Below are 16,695 nucleotides of genomic sequence, written 5' to 3'. Positions count from 1 at the left end.
CGCTTCATTTCGACAAATCCCATGTTCCACACATTGGGATAGGTTTTACTAAAATGATGTTTCTGAGAAATAAAAGATGAATTTGGGAAACTTTAGAGAGGTTTTTGTCCATAATAGGCCAATGAAGAAAACCCTCCTTCAATTTTTACATAGGTGTCATGGTTTCAGAGAAATGTCAAAAATACAGTTGCCTCAGGAGAATTGATGCACCTCTGAAGTGACCTTGGGAAAATCAAGTTTTCTCCTATCTCTGTTGGCCAAATGACTTGCTTGATGAGTCAAACGATAACTAGACACAAAGATATTTCCAATTAGCTATCATGAGCTCAATTTGGAGTTGAGGAAGCCCTTCAAAAGTTGACTGCAACAGAACTATGCTTTTAGGTAGCCTCATTTTGAACATTTTGACCAGTCTTGGGAGATTTGATTTTTGATAGGGAAAATGAATTCCAAATTGCAAAATTATAGTTGAGTTGGAAAATAGACTCAATAACCTTCCAACAAGCTATCCTGCGCCCAATTTGAACACCGGGAAGGCCTCCACAACCCTCCTGGAAAAAGCACAACGCATTGGGCAGGTGGCGTGGCGCATTGGGCTGCAATTTCCAGTGTAAAAATAAACTGGCGCGGAGCATAGAGAAGGCACAGAGCATTGGGTTTGAAGTGCGGTGCATAGAGCTGCCAAGCCCAATTTTATCCTAAACTCTCTCAAGTTGCCAAAATTTCTTAAATCTTCGAATGTGCAAGTAAGTCACCATCTCTTCATTGCTAGTGGAGGCATTTTCTGTAAGGTTTATGGTGATCATGTAAAGAAAAATCAAACCTTACCTCTTGTATCTCTCAAAGGAAACAGTACCTAGGGTTTGCACTATTGTTTGGCTGCAAATTAATTCCCTTACCTTTCCACTCCCTCACTCATTTTCCTAGTTTTTTCCCCTATTACCTAATTCCCATAATCCCAAAACAAAATCATATATCCCTATCCCCAATCCTATTTTTCCCAAACCACAAAATTCCCTAAACCCTAATTGTTTTCCCAAAATCTAAATATCATTCCCTAAAACCCCCTCATTCCCTCAAAATCCCTACAAACAATCTACCCAACCTCTCATACACAGTTCTTCCACATTCCCTCCACAGCCCCTCATACAAACATACCTTTGGCAGCAAAAACCTAATCACCATAAATCTCATCAAGAAACCTCACACATTAGCAAGCATCGGGAGTCTTGGCTTGAAAGAGCCAACATCCACTTAGAGAGACTGCTGGACAAGGCCGACAAGGACAAGGCATTGCTGAGACACATGGCTTTTCATTACATGGCAAGGAATAAAGTTTGCAAGGCAAGAATAAGAAGTTTAAAGGCAAAATTAAGGAGGGCACTAAAACGACGCAAAAGGCATAATAGGCTCCGAATCTTGGCCGAAGCTTCTTTGGCTAAGCATGATACTTGATGATGGACCTTCAATCCAAATTTCAGAAAATTTGGAGAAAATTTTGTCAATTTTGAATTTTTGGCTTCAAAACAGATTTTCCTGCCCAACGCATAGCGCCACTTGGCGCGCGCTTTTAATTGAGAGATCCTCTAGAGGAAAAATTTGCATTTTTGGATTTGTTATGGAAATTTATGCATGCTCATGAATTACCTAAGGATTTCATCAAGTTCTGGGTTGCCTAAAGGGTCAAAAACACACAAAAAATGACCTTTCTGCCACTTTTTGCACCCACAGGAAGAAGTGTTGGGAGATTGGATTTTTCGAGGGGAAAATGGACACCAAATCTAGAAATTCCACTTGGGTTGGAAAGTAGACGGGAAGGGATTTACAATGACCTATCATGAGCTCAATTTGGACTTCGAGAAGGCCCTCAAAATTAGCCTCAAAGTTGTGCTACGCATACAGGTTTCAGGCGTGGTGCATAGGGAAATTTGGCCTATTTTTTCACTTAGCAACTCAGAATTTCGCCTAGTTTTGACTAGTTTCACTTTTTCATATAACTCTTGATTTATCTTGATGTAAATTCATGACTTTGATGTAATTTTGGCACATTGTTACTCATCCATGTAGATTCATTCACTAAAAAGTGAAAAGATAGTGAATGAATCAGTTTCCTTTTATATAGAGGCAAGTTGTTTCATTGCCTATTTTTCAGTTCCTTGTTTAGATATGGTTGAAACAGCTCCTAGAATGATGAGCTCGACCCCTAGAGGCATGGGAAGGAGTTAGGCTTGTCTATATCATGTAATTTCTCAGTCATTTTCAGGGTTGGACACTTGGGATTGCTTGGCACTCCATTGTACATTTGATTTCTGCATTTTTGGCAAAGGAAAGACCTAGGTTTGCAACACTTTTTGGGATCCTTGTGGCTCTGTGTTTTGATGGTGTTCTTCTCTATGTAGTTTGTAAGTTCACTGATATTTATGTGTACCATTTCCTTTCTCTTTTGCTTCTGAAATTAAACAAATGAGTGACAAAGGTAGAATTCATTACCCTGTTGTGCTCTGCCTTTTAGTTTTGTTTAATTTTCAATGTTTTCTTCAGTTTGAAGAGGATTATTGATACCTTCTTGACCTCTTCAACTTATCAACAGTCTGAACCCTCCATTTTTCACAAATCAAAGCATCAAAACGATTGCCTTTCTTGCCCCAATCATAACTCTGCAAAACTGGCCTTCATCCCCGGACCCAAATTTGTCTTTCCCTTGATTCCAACAAAACCCCCAAAAAATAAAATCAAATCCTTGCTCTTCATACCTAGCCTAAAATCAGAAGATATTTCAATCATCTCAAGCCCCATAGATCATCATTTGCTGATATTGGCCCAGAGAGAGCCCTCTCATGACCTGGTAGGGCTAGCTACTAGGCTCATCGTGGTTTGATGTTGGCCCTGGATCCTACCTTTTCAGCCTAAGATAAATCTAGGCTCTAACACATCACACCAGCTTGGAGTGCAAGCAGCCAAGCCATGAGGATTAGAAGGTAGTTGAGCAAGTGAGAGATAAAGAGCTAGTTTTTCTCGAGTTCGGGAGCTGAGCCTCCCTAATTTTAAAGAATTCATTGGGGATTTTAGTTGTATAAGTAGAGAGTCCTAGAGCCTCATTAGGATTCGAATTTTTGTTGTAAAAATCTAAGCTATTTTCGAACTCCAAACTTGTGAAAGTTTTATTGATGTAATTTTATGTTCTGGTAATAAGAATGAGTTTTTTTTTGAGCTAGCACTGAGTTAACTTAGAGGGCTGAATCTCTTGGGTTAGGGCCCAACCTTAGCAGCCAAGGCTCCTCTTTCTTGTGTCTGTATGTTTAGATTAGTCTCATAGCTTCATTGTTAATTTTCTTTTAGATGTGTTTTCATTGCAACTAGTGTAGATTGGATTGGTTGTTTATTAGTTTGCTTCCATTTGTGCCTTACTTCAATAGAAGGTTAGCAGGGATAAAAGTAGTACCACAAGGTTTTCAGTAGGTGTCTTTGCCTCATTTCCTCCCTTTGGGATCATGATTTGAAGAAGGGACCCTTATGCAGCCCCAAAAACACAGATTTCTGTTTCTTGCATAAGCTTTAGAGTTTACTGTATTTAAGTTAGAATTTGATCAGTTCTGCAAAGTAAGATTTCATTACCATCTCTTCTATCTTCAATCTTCTATTAGATCTCATCCATGCTTTCATTCCCTTCACCAACTTTCCTCATGTATCATGTAGGTAGTTAGTTCATTAATTCTACTTTTCTAGCTTATGAGAATGCTTCTTGTTTACATAGCTTTTTGGGAATTATACATGTTTTATGCAGAGCAGGTGCTTCAAGAGGAGACATAGACTTCATAGCCAGCAACCACCTTCCACTCCATCCACCATAGTCATTCCTTGTTTTCACCATTGCCTTCACTAGTTTTCATCATTTTTCATAGAAATTCTTCCAAGCACATTGAGCGAATCCAACCATCCTCTATCTTTGTTGTTGACTTCTGAGTGATCCTAGACCTTTCCTCACTTCATTCCACCCATATACCACCTTCCCTAAGCCTTCCATCACCTCCAACACCTTCCATTTTTCTCTCAGCTATATCCTGTAGGTTTACAGGGAATCTTGTAGGTTTCTAGTACATCCTGTAGGTTTTCTTAAAATGGCCTGTTTTGAGGATGAATTGAGGGAAAACCTCTAGGAAGTCACCAAAATCCTCCCAAGGGTATCCCACACCATCCAACCATCTCCTAACCCTTCCATCCATCCTCCAACATCCTTAATTCACCTGCCACATCACCAAAAGAAATTAGTTTGCATACTTGATTTTGCATGAAAAGGAAAAAAGACAAAAACATATTTATTTCAGTTCCTTTACTTTCACATTAGTGATGTTTGATGCTTCTTACTTCCATGCTTATATAGTACCATTTGGTTCATGTTAATTTAGCATTATTGCAAAGCATAGTTTCTTGGCAGTTAATTAGGAAATGGTGTGATTTAGCATTGAATTTTAGTCTTTTCCATTATTGCAGTAGAGTAGCTCTCCCTTAGAGTAGATTTCCCTTTCTTCCATCAAGAAACCAAGCTTCTTCTGACTCCATAGAAGTCTGGCTTGAAAACCCCAGTGGTCTCTCGCTAGCTAAATCGTGACAAAAGGCAGAACCATCACTTTTACTTGTGTATACAGCACTGTCACCTCCAAGTTTGTACGAACCCCAAGTTGACAAAGCAAAGATGGCAGCCCAGGAGTTGCAACATTCTTGCTGCAATACTGGCATTCATCATATTAGTTAATAAATAAAATAATAATTAATAAAATAATTAAAGATCAATTTTTAATAAATTATTTTAATAAAATACAATTAGTTAAAAATTAAATTAGTTACAAAATTTTATTTACATATAAATTTATTAAATAGTCTACAAAATCTAATAAAATATATTTTGTACATTTTAAAGCCAAGACAAGGAAAAATTTTGAAACTTTGAATAAGTGTCTTTCGCAAACTATAAGTCCGAACTCAGTAAAATCATAGTCGTTGGGAAGCTGGCAAGAAACCACACTCAATGAAATAATCAAAATGAAAACCCGAAGAAAATTAAAATCTCGCAAAATTAACAAAATAAAAGCATGAAGGAAGTGAAATGACCAAAATTTACATAGAATTTCCACATTATTATTATGAAGATAATAAAGTAAAAATAAGGGTTTGTTGTTTTACCACAATAATTGGAGACACATTGGGGGAAATAATTATCTCTTGCTAAAAAGATAATGAGTTCAAATATACCAAAAAGTTAAAAGCATGAATTCTATCAAGCCTTCAAACATTAAAACATTCTCCATGGGTCCCACATTAATAGATCAAGCGACATAAGTTCTAAAAAGATAAGTACTTGAACAAACAAAGTCTAAAATCATGAATATGTGTTTTTAGGAAAATAATTAATTTTAAATTTACCTTTTATGAGTGACAACAGAGGTATAGATAGAAAGTTTAGAGAAAGTATACATCCATCAATATAAATAATCTCCTTTACTTGACATCGCTTCACTGCCCTCGAGCGTCCACATCCCTGACGAAGTTGTCTTAGTACCACACAAATATAGCCATGTTTCCAGCAAGCCTATTCAGTACCCTAATGGGTTTACTTGTGCTTTTCACACATATGTGCTTTCAACCCCCTTTTACCACCCTTTTGATAAATGTTATTTAGAGAAATTATTTTTGCAATTGGGTGAAGAGGGTGGGGTGGTAAAAGATATTTTAAAGGAAATGGATATAATACTCATAAATTTTTGTCTCCCTCATCTTTCCCTGCAACGATCAATCTAGAGGCTTTTCATGTGAAGTGAGGGGATGGATGAGATTCATTGATTTAGACTCAATCCAATTCTTTTCTTGGAAAGATGAATTATATCACTTGAAAAATATGTATGTTCCTCCATGGTAAAAGGATTAAGGTCAAAAGACTTAGAATTCAATAAAGATATCCCTTTAAGGTAAATGAAAACCCATGAAATGGACAAAGTAAAAATTTCGCATGTATGTCGACCAACGTTGGGTAAGAAAAAATATTCCATATAAATCTTGGTAATGTCACCAAAATCAATCCAAAACAAAAGTGAAATCGACACACTAAAAAATATGCAATAGAGGAGAAGAAATGCAAACTAAAATGTAAAGTTGAATGAAAATCCAAAATTGAAAGAAAAACTCAATAAGACAAATTATAAAAACGTCTCAACAAAAGAACAAGTATGAGGGACAGGATGCAAGTTTTCTTAAGTTGATAATTTTGTTAAGTTGTCTCACAAAGTTTTAATTGATTAGACTTTCATTCAAACAAAAATATAACTATAGAATAGTAGTTATGACAAAAAGTGAAGCCAAATAAGAAGTTTCTCCTCTTGAAAATTTTCTTGTTTCGAAACTAAGCTTGCATGGAAACATCGTAACAATTTTCTAATAAAAATAAGTCTTGTGAAACAAACTAGAGGTTCAAAGACTCCTCGATTTAGCTGATTTGCAATTTGTTCAACATCATAATTGTTTTTCCAAGGCTCAAAATCAAGCAACAACTAGGAGAATGAAATCCAAATCTGAGCAAACAGGGGCGCAAAATTTTCAAAGAAATCCTTGAAGACCTGCAAAAATAGAGCTTTAGATCAGCAAAAACTAAAAACAAAAATCATAAAGAAGATGATAACAGATGAAAATGAGCATATGAGATTTACCTTGAATAATTTTGTTTAGATTTACCTTAAAGATATCCATTCTCTAGAAAAGGTAACTTCTACTTTTGATTGAGATTAAAAGTATGAAGAAGTTGCAAACCAATGAAGTTTTTTGCCCAAAATCATCAATTTATTAAATCTAAACTAGAGCGAGCATTATGCTAGAAAAATAATGACTCATGTTCAAGGTATTGGAAGTAAATAAAAAATCATCAGAAATATATATGTGCTTCTCTTTAGATTGTAGCAACAATTATTCTCTTGTTGCTTTTGATTTTATATCAACCCCTCAAAATATTCATAAAATCCCATGGAATCAATCCCAAAGTCCCAACCAATGCAACAATGGTTTATGAACATATATAAGGGGCTTGGACTAATTTGTGATCATTAAATATATAAACAAACCAGGATTGAAAATCAAAATTAACCATGATCCATTACCTTTGCATATTCCTTGTTTGCTTACCAATTTTCCTAGAGGAACATGAAATTTCCCACAGGAAATCGCCCAGGTGTTTTTAGAGCAGGCACAATAGTAGTGAGACTCATCTAAGTGTGCCTAGACGAAACTTGAAATGTAATTTATTAATTAACTGGGCTTTTAGTCCTGTGGGTAGTAGAAGAGAGAGTGAACATAGTAGCATGTAAGGGAGAGCCCGGGAACAATTAGAAAAGTGTTTCAAGCATGAGAAGCGTAGGGTGCATAGAATGGAAAGAGGGAAACCCTGAGCATGGATGCCTAAAAGGTATTATAGGTGCAGGCTCAGTAGAGAAGAGAGGACAGTACTTGAAGCTTTGATGCCTGGGAAAAAATTGAATTATAATTTGGAAGGAGTTATAGGCTTCTCGGTACACGGGTTATTGGTGTAATAGTGGGGGCCATCACTTAAAGAATAACTTAGATAAAAGTATATTACAAGAGAGTGAGCCAAACCTTCTATGTGCGTGGATAAACATGTGATGATGTGGAGCCTGAAAGCCTCGCATGCCTATAACTTTTTGAAATAAGTATTTAAGGTGTTATAGGCATCCGAGCTTCCAAGTAGCATAAAATATGCGCAAGGATGGAGTGAAGGTATATGGGCTCAACTATATATGTTATACTAGAAGGAACACTCCAAAGATAGACCATTTGAGATAGTTGTGGGCTCACATGGAAAACAAAGAATGAATGCCCAGTGAAAGCACAACAATAAAGACCCCTATGCACCCAACATGTAGAATGGATAATCCTGAAGGCTCTTAGCCATCCTGGTATTTGTAAAGGGGGTTAACCAAAAGATAGGACATGATGAATCAATGCATTATAATATGTTAATTCAGCATGGCTTTAGCAAATGTAAAATGACAAAGTGCAAAGGAATAGCCATGGACATGAGTACTTTTATAACTACTGCAATATTCTTTGCAATTTTCCTTTGGCTTTCAGAACCTTCTTTAATTTTCCATTTAAAATTTTTGAAGCGCAAAGGCCCACAACATAAAATCCCATAATTTTGTTTCATCTGCATCAAGAAAAGCACAATATGATCATGACTCATTTCGCACATTTGCAAAGAAAAGGGAGTATAAAGAAAAGCACCTATTCAGAGCATAAAGATAGAAATTATGATGAGAAAACAAATACTTCCCTAAACATTTTGTGAATTGGAAAAGGCTAGCTACTCGCTTTATTCTAAAGCTAATTTAATCAAGTCTCCAAATCAAGGTAATGAAGACTTGCTAAAAGAAGTACAAATAAGAAATAAAATGACTGAAAGGGAAAACAAAGCTGAAAATGCAAACTAACAACAAATGAGGATGAACATGTATATGCATACCTGGAAGAATCTGATTTCAAGTTTACCTTATCTAGCTTAACATTCCCCCATGCATTTGCATATGTTCAAAATCATCTACTTATTCAATCTAAGTTAAATTCTAAGTAATGAGTCATCAATTTACATCCACTTCAACATTACATAACAAAAAATGGTAAAAGCAATTATTTAAAAATGCATTGTGAGAACTGTGGAATGCATCCTGCTAGGAAATAGAATGAATGTCAAGGAAACACTTGGGCTCATTACCTTCTTATTCAAAATCTGTGATATTAAAAGGAAACAAAAGAAAAACAAACTAGCTAAACTAATACTACTCCCAATCTAATACGGGATATTAAATCCTAAGTGAAATCATATTTCTAGTGAAGCCATTCCCTCGGTCTTATTTATGTACATATGTACATATCAAAAATTAAGAATATAATTAATCTAACAAGAATAAATTGGAATGCAATATGTACATCTATTGCTAATGAATTTACAAAAAGAAACGTATTTACAATTACCCTCTCTTGAATATTTTCCTCCAACCAAATTGAGCCTATTGGGTCATAAAAATATAGATGAATATTTAATAGAGAATGGAAGAGGTCAAATGAAAGAGGGGACAAGCAATAATTAGTGTTATGTACATGAGAAAAATTGTTATCAATTAGCTCATTAACTGAGTCATCAAAATGACCTTTAAATGGATACCTAAGAAGATTATTGGATGAATCAAAAAATTGATGAATCCACACTACTAAGTGTTTGAAAAATCAAGCAATGATCAATTATATTTTCAATTTTACACACTTTTATTAGTTCACTTGATAAGTATTTAATGTTAAATTTTTCATGATGCTAACCATTCCTTTCAACAAGGGGGCTGAGATTAGTCAATTCATAAATAGGAATGGAAAATTCATTACGATTTGATGAAGCTTCAATATGAAACTCCTCAATAATAATATCGTTAAATGGAGATTCTACATTTTGATGCATACATGAGCTATCAAGTGTGTGAGAATCAATAATGATTGAGATGATTCACACTCTAAATAACTATTATAAGTGACTTGACTAACATTCCTTTCCTTCTTTAAGAATAAATCAGATCCATCAAAATGATCAAATTCAACTTTAAAAGAATTCTCAAAATCATGAAAATTGTAATATATTGATAACTCATTACTTGGATTAAATTTTAGAAAAAATTAATTACTAATAAGGTATGAAGTAATTCCTTCATCTTCTTTAGAATCATGTGTCAAAAGGAATTATTAAATATTTAGTAAAATAAATGTGTTCGTCAAACAAATTTGGGTAAAGAGAGTAATGACTATTTGAGGAGATGAACCTAAAAAGTTCCCCATCTGAAGAGATTACGTTTTCATCTGAACAAATTTTAGATCCATGTTTATGCAAAATGTTTTCATTTTCCTAAGAGTGAGTTTTAAATTTAATTTTATTAATAACATAAGATAAATTAGAGATATCTTTTGTATAATGCACATCATTATAATTTGCATTTAAAATTATTGCTTTCTTATTTTCTTGATTACTACAAATATTAGATTCATTGGAATCATAAATAGTTGATTGATCAGTATGATTTGAAGAATTATCAAAATCAACAACATGTGCGTTAAATATTTCTACTTATTTAGACATTCCATTTATAGTGGATGGAACTTGAAAAACTAATCATTTTTCCTCACAAATGTTTGGAAAAGAAGAAAGGGAAAGTGCTTCTTGTAAGCATTCCATAAACTCTTCATTTGAAGGTTTACCGTCAGACTTTAATTTTAAAAATACAAATTTAAATTTAAGGATAAAATCAATTAAATCCTCATTCAGTAACTTTCTCAAATTCTCAATTTCAATGCATACCTAGTCATAGTTACAATCCTCAAACGTATGAAGGAAACTAGTCACGCACTCATCCAAATTGTGGATCGAGGAAACTAGTCACGCACTCATCCAAATTGTGGATCGAGGAAACTAGTAGCAATTCACAACATTGTTTGGCAAGGCTTGTAAAATTCAAAGTAAAAATCCTACATAGACAAGTTCATCGAGATCAATACTAGAATGAGAAAAAAAAAAAAAAAAAAACTAGAGAACATGTTCAAATGCAGAAGTATTACCTTCACTTTCGAATTTTACCTTCGTCAAGAATCTTGTGATTTCAATTGGAGTGTTCCAATTTGAGGGTTTAGAGATACAAATCTAAACAAAAATCTCAATAGGAGAAGTTTATAAAAAAATATAGACTTTATAAAAAAAGACTCACAAAATACAATTGTCGAATGGATCCCTCCTTCTAGTGCCAAAAATGTTGATGGCCTGTTAATGGTGTTGGACCTGCAAACATTTAGGGGATCTCCCTAGTATGAAGTCCCAACTAGACCTTACAGTGTTTGGTGTAGGAGTCCCATCCGGTATGATGGCACAATTTCCATTATCTTAGAGATTTGCCTTAGCTCTTGTTGTTCATCACACGAGAGTGCTATGCTTGTAACTTCAAGAAAGCGAGGGGAGTATGCCTGGTGAGTGCATAATATAACTTTGTGTCCAGGTTCTCTTACATTAAGGGAGTGGGTAAAAGTGAGCCTCTAGATGAAAGGTAGTAGTAACACCCAGGGAGAGACACACGTGAAAACAACAAGGGTCTATTCAGTATCCATCGGAATAGTCCACAGCAGATGCGGAAGTCATTAAAACCAAAGTGTAAGCGAAAACACGTACACCATCTAGTGAAGTAGTCCACAAGAAGGAGACAACAATGATAAAAAATACAACACATCTTCAACAATGTAAGTACTAAAGTAATTGAAGTAGTTCAATTATCTTAGTACAGGTTAAGAAATCATGTATCACAAATGTTTAAATAATAGTCTTACAAATGGATACAAAACATGCATGAAAATGTGATGGCATAAGATAGGCTTCTGAATTAATAAAAAATTTCAAGACACATATGTACACCATACATCACTAGCCCCAGTAGCGGGACATTGGAGCCACTCCTCACTCCTCAAAGAAAAGACTACAGACTCTCAAGGCTATGTGGGAGGAGCCAAGGTGAAAAATATTTTTCTCATACAATGAGGGGGTATATATAGCCAAGGGTGATACTTGACCATTGTGACTCTTGGACTTACCTCATGATTGTTCAACTTCCTATGACTTTTCAATTGACGCGACTCTTCAACTTCATATGTCTGTCAGTTGGGATTTCACATTACATTACATTTGATTACAACAATTATGGCTTATATTAGTGATGTAGCAAAGACAACTCATGATACAATTCGAGATGACCCTACTAACATGTACTGGTTGACTGTGGTGTCCATGTCGAGCTGCTATGTTGTTGAGTTATTGATGTGCTCTCGGAGTGTTGTGTCTTCACCTCCGCATGGAAAAGTGTCGCAAGGTCTTCGATGGTTTAGAAACATGTATCCCTTTTGCTTGTTGATCCATGTTTTTAGTACCTTTGTTTAGCTTCGATCAAGTCTTATATCATGCACTCCTTATTCATCCCGTTCGGCGTCACACCATGTTCCATCAATGTACATGTTCCTGCAATTCACTCATGATGGGACAACATCAAATTCAAAAATCTCCTAGTGTAGCACGATGAATTGTTTTCAATTTCGAGTCCAGGTGACAGGGAGGGAGTACAAGACACTAAAACTGTGCAGAGCACAACTCTGGCCAAGATGAGAGGCTTTTGAATACTGTCAGGAAAAATTGCATGGATGTCATTGGGAGGACAAATTGCACAATCAGGGACAGCATTGACAACTGCAAGGTGGAACCAAACTGGACAGAACTGCACAATTCCTGAAAGGAAGACAAGTCAGGGTGTTCAGGGGAAATGTTGGACAGTTTTGCACATTTTTCAAGGTGAGGATTAGGCAGGTCAATCAGGGTCTGGCTGAGAATTTGGGCAGATTCTCTGAGGGAGATAGAGCATAGGTGCAAGGGACACTGGCAAGAAATTCAATGCAATTTTCCAGAGTAGGGCATGTTGGGCCGCAAGGAGTTGCTGGCCATAACTGTGCATTTTTGAGAGACAATGTAGGACATGCATTTGTTGCGTAGTTTCCAGAAATAGTGCATAGTGGGGCAGCAATAGGTGTACCAGCCACATCTGCAGAATTTTCAAGGACAGTGCAGAGCAAGCCAGCAAAAGGCCTGACTCAGCATGACTGTTCAATTTTTGCAGGCAATGCAGGGTAGGTAGTTGTGTATTTCTATGCAATTCTAGAGAGGAGTGCAACCCCGGGTCATAGTACAGTGTAGGTTTTTGGTTAGATAGAGGGAGGCTTGATAACTGATGTTGTGGGTAGCACGGAGTTTATTGGTCTTGGAGACAACTTCTGCACAATCGTGGGAAACAATCAACTTGCTCACTTCTAGGCTTGTGCAGTGGAGCTACCCTAGAGGACACCCTCAAGCACTGCATAATTCTGGGCAGCAAAGCGAGGTCACTGAGAGCTGAGACTATGCAGTGCAACTCAGTCGGGGTCCAGTTAAAATGCTTTTGCCCGGTCGACAGATTTTCAATAAAAATGGCTAAGTGTGAGAACAAGAGATCTTGTGTAGACGTGACATTGTGATCAAACACTTAGCATGACTCGACGATAGGACACCACAAACCAACAAAACAAACATGTGCTCAGTGAGACTATCTTAAGACTGAGGGTGACAAGTGTGACACTTGAGATAGACCTTCGACTGACCGTGATGACACTTGTGCGACAGTGCTTAAAACTTTGTGTGTGAGTATGAACAATGTTCATAGAGTGAAGACAACTCATGCACATAAAGATCAACCTTCAAAATTACCAGAACAAGGCCGCAAGCATGATAAAGCAATCAACATGCCAAAAGATGATCGTTGGTTAGACAAGAAAAGGGTGTAAAAGTCTCTACAAGAGCTCACGGAATGCTCCTGATTGTTCATGGCCATCAATGGAGAAACCAAGGAAGGCTCCAAAATTTGGATGTAGACCAAAATTTTGGAGGGTGTTGCAATCACTACAACACTTGGCGACACACTGGTTGAATACCAACCTTTTTGTTTGTTTCATTTTTAGTACAAGGCCTTAGCCTTTTAGGGAGTATTGATTCATTGTGAAGGTTTCTTCTGCTTCCCAAATTACCCCATGGATAGACATGGTTCATATTGTACCAACTTAGTCGAACATAGAAAAATAATTTAGCCAAATCACAGTTCTTCAAAATTGGGAAGGGTAGTTTGGATCGAGAGCTTAAGATTTTCAGATTATAACTTTTCATCTTTGGTGTTTCTCCACTGCCAAAAGGCCTGGACAGTACCTCAGTGGAGTCACCCAAGAACACAAGCATTGCTCCACTACCAGCGAGCCCAATCAGTACCTAGTGGAGTTTCCTGCGTCACCTCTCTGTGCAGGAAGCCTTTCTCTTTTGTCACCTTTGTATTTTTTTTTTAAGAAGACTTTGCATAGGCACTTATTTACTTTTAGGGCAGAAGAGGGATGCAAAATTATTGAGAGCAGGAGAGGTTCTTCCTTTAGAGAAGCATGTAAGACCTCTGATTTAGGTTTGCTCATTTAGATTTTCCCCTTCTCTGGTTCTACTAATTGGATAAGCTTGAACACAAAGAGCAGAAAAATGAGTATAGGCATGGGTTTTCGCAGTTTGGACAAAGGTTCATGGTTTGACCAGAGTTTCCCTTACATATGGATCATATTTTTCGTCGAGACTTCATCAGCTCGAAGTTACAACCAAGCACAGAGAAGATGGACACAAGATTGGCCAAGCATTGTAGTGTCACAAGACTCCTTGAACTTTAACCACACACTGATTCAAAAGCCAAAACACAGTGCAAGAAAAACCTTATTTACAAAACGAAATGGCAAGACAATCAAAACAAAGAAAAGAAAAATGAAGCAAAAATAGAAAAGCAAAACAACAGAACAACAATAAACATGTTATGTACATAGGGCGAGGCACAGTACCAGATCATTGAAAATAACATTTTAAATCTTGACCATTGACAGGAAGGTTGTCAATCCTCTCGTCAAGTGATTGTAGACAATACATGTGTTGGCCAAATTTTTCGTGAACCATGAAAGGACCAATCCATAGGGACTAGAACTTCATGTGTTTTCCTTTGTTTTCGTGGGGTTTATCTTCAATACTCAATCACCGACAACAAAGCAAGTGTTCCCCGCAGAATTTCTATTGAACCATCTCTTGATATAGTTCTAGTGGAGTGAAATTTTTTCTTTTGCTTTCATCCATTCTTCCTGTAACTTGTGTAATGTGTCCATCCTACGTTGAACCAATAGACACAGCTTGCCTTGGGATTCTTGGGATAACTAGAGAGCAAGAAAGTAGATATTTGGTGGGAGGATGGCTTCTTTTCTGTATACAAGGAAGTATGGAGATGTGTTCAGAGAGGGTTTGGGTGTAACTCGGTTAGCCCAAAGAGCATTCACCAGAGTGGAATGCTAGTTTTGTTGTTCAGAGTAAATGGCCTTTTTTATGATGCGAATGAGATTTTTGTTTGTGGATTTGGGAAGACCATTCCCTGTGGGCAGTATTTATCTGAATGCTTAAGCATAATACCATATTGTAATGCAAAATCATAAAGTTTCAATGAAGAGAAGTAAGTTGCATTGTCAAAAACAAGTGATACAGGAATGCCAAACCTCAAAATGATGTTTTGTTGAAGGAAGTTGATGAATTCCTAGTCATTCACTTGTTTGAGCGAAATTCCTTCTCTCCAACACGTGAAGTAATCTGTAGCAATCAGGATGCAGTGGTGCTTCTTTGATGAATGTGGGAAAATATCCCCAATGATGTCTAAGCCCCACCCTTGGAATGGTTCATCCACTGCAACAGGCTGCAGCGGGGCTGTTGACCTTCGAGTTTTGTCAGTGCATCGTTGACAGACCGGGCACTTGTGGACATAAGCGTGTGCATCTTTAAAAAATATGGGCTAGTAGAAACCAACTCTCATGACTTTATGCACTGTTTTGTTACCCACGAAGTGACCTTTGGCTGGTCCATCATGCATATCACATAACACTCTCTCTGAATCTTATGCTTCCAGGCACCTGAGAAAAATTCCATTGTGGTGCTTTCTGTAAAGCACCTTGTGCACCAACTGGTAAGATAATGCTTTGAGTCAGAGAATCCTCTTTTTCTACATATAGAAGTGAGAGGGCATGGTGCCATGATCAAGGTACTGGCGAACTTGTTCATACCAAGAGTTATCGTGCAAAGTGGGTGGTGCTCACTCTACATTGTAAATGTCAATTTCTTGCTCCCAACTGACGAGCTCTTCTTCCTCTTGTGTATGCACTTCTTTCACTGCAAGTCTGCAGAGACCATGACCCTTGACAGTGTGAACTGTCTTGATATTAAGATCATACTATTGTAGTATTGTCATCTAGTTCACACATCTTTCACCCAGCTCTTGTTGAACAAGTAGTGATCTGACTGTTGGGTGTAGTACAAAGACTATGCAATGATTTTTCAGTAGGTAGGGTCTGAAACTTTTCACTGCCTTGTATACAGCATATGCTTGGTTATCCACGAAGGGATAGTTGAGCTCGAGTCCCTACAATCTTGCTCTCATGAAGGATATGGGATGTTCATTGTTGAGCTCGTCCTTCTGAGTGAGCACTGCAGTGAGTGAAGTGTTGGAATCGAATGTGTAAAGAAAGAAATCTTTGTTGAAATATGAGCTATACAGCGCAGGTGCTTCTGCTATTGCCTGCTTGATACGGGTGAACACGTCTTTTTCATTCTTCCCCCATTTGTAAACTACATCCTTCTTGATCATCTCTTATATAGGTTTTACAATCTACGCATAATATAATATGAACTTCCAGAGGAAGTTGATCTTTCCCAAGAAGGAATGCATGGCTTTCTTGTTCTGGGGATGAGGAATCTATGTGATGGTCAGGACTTAGTCCGGATATATCTTGATCCCACTCTTGTAAATGATGTGCCCAAGCAGGTTCCCCTTAGACACTGCAAAGAAACTCTTCTTGGGATTCAAGGATATCCCATACTTGCGACATCGCTCAAATATCCTCTTGAGATGACATAGGTGGTCTGACCATTTTCTGGAAAAACATTATTACGTCATCAAGGTAGACCACCACACTCTGTCTGATGAGCCC

The sequence above is a fragment of the Pinus tabuliformis genome, chromosome Q (genome assembly GCF_031772625.1).
Source record: "Pinus tabuliformis cultivar Carrire ecotype Pingquan chromosome Q, CPIR1, whole genome shotgun sequence".
In the NCBI taxonomy this organism is placed as follows: domain Eukaryota; kingdom Viridiplantae; phylum Streptophyta; class Pinopsida; order Pinales; family Pinaceae; genus Pinus; species Pinus tabuliformis.
This window is presented reverse-complemented; position numbering follows the sequence as displayed.